General features: G+C 57.9%; 1 protein-coding gene across 3 annotated transcripts in view; it reads right to left on the bottom strand.

Moving 5' to 3' along the window:
• The window catches only part of RD3 (retinal degeneration 3, GUCY2D regulator), a 24,402-nt gene that overhangs the window by 22,751 nt on the left and 601 nt on the right, over window positions 1-1,050 (bottom strand). The window contains exon 1 of one of the 3 annotated variants that reach the window (XM_027641545.1): window positions 394-558. The exons of the other annotated variants lie outside the window; for them this stretch is intronic. The gene's annotated coding sequence lies outside the window, so the exon portion shown is untranslated. Of the gene's footprint in view, window positions 1-393; window positions 559-1,050 lie in introns of those variants that run through there. 3 annotated transcript variants of the gene reach the window in all.

Raw genomic sequence — 1,050 nt, 5'->3', positions numbered from 1 at the left:
TAGAGAGAGCTGTCATATAAGCAGTGAACAGTTCTGTCTTGAGACAGATTTTAATTAATGTGTTAGCTTTAAGAGATATACAGTGTAGTCTATTCTTAGTTGCGCTGCCATAGCTCCAGAGCTATTTGATTGATGTAAGTGCTACCTGGCTGGGTACCCCAAATACTGGACCTCCCCACTGAAGATACTTAGTAGGGCAGGTGTCTAATCTAAGAGATTTTAAAAGTGTCATATGCATAAGGCAGCACAAACCATGCTTTCCTCCTCAACTGCCTGTTCTTTACGTAACCAGTTACCCAGTGCTTATCCATGCAGGCAGCCGTGCCGGAGCCCAGCCTGGGAGAGCTGTTGGAGCACCCTGGCCCCCTTCCCTGCCCACCCATCCCGCCTCACCTTTGGCACCAGCGCTCCCGCTGCTTGTGCGGACAGACGGACGCGGAGCGAGCGGAGAGGGTACCAGAAAGAGGACGTGGCTTGAAGTCAAGCCCTCTAAACTGGCACAGCAAGCTTAAACCCACAGTGGGGCATGGATTAGCCCTGGTGACGAGGGATAACAGCTGGGCTTACGGCAGTGCTTTTGAGCGATTAGGGCTCGGTCCAGTACTTCCACGGACACAGTCACCCGGCAAAGAGCTGGCACCTCTCGGCTTAGCCAGACTTCGGCACCTGCTTAAAAGTCCTTTCAAAACATGAAAACTTTGTAGGGTTTTCTAACCTGCAGCTGAATCGGCACTTTGAAGAAATGAACGTACTTCACAGCACTGGGACTTTCTGAATGCGGTAAAGCGGCGTTTGCTCCCTTCGCCCCCCGGCCGTCGCCCCCCCGGCTCGGCGCCCCAGGGCTGTCCCGGCGCTGTCCCCGGCGGAGGGCGGCGGGCACAGAAGCCCCTGGGGCTGGGCGGCCAAAACCCCACCGCCGGCACGGCGGGAGTAGGGACACCCCAACCGCGGACTCTTCGCGGCAAAGACAGCGGTCACCTCCGCTCGGCACCACCTCTGTCCCGCCGGGCACCCCGCCCGCCGCCGCCGGCAGTGTCCCCCCCCCCCTCC

This window comes from Corapipo altera, unplaced genomic scaffold (assembly GCF_003945725.1).
Source record: "Corapipo altera isolate COAL_440 unplaced genomic scaffold, ASM394572v1 48b, whole genome shotgun sequence".
NCBI classification, from domain to species: domain Eukaryota; kingdom Metazoa; phylum Chordata; class Aves; order Passeriformes; family Pipridae; genus Corapipo; species Corapipo altera.
Note: the sequence above shows the minus strand (reverse complement) of the source record. Positions and strands in the feature narration are given on the sequence as shown.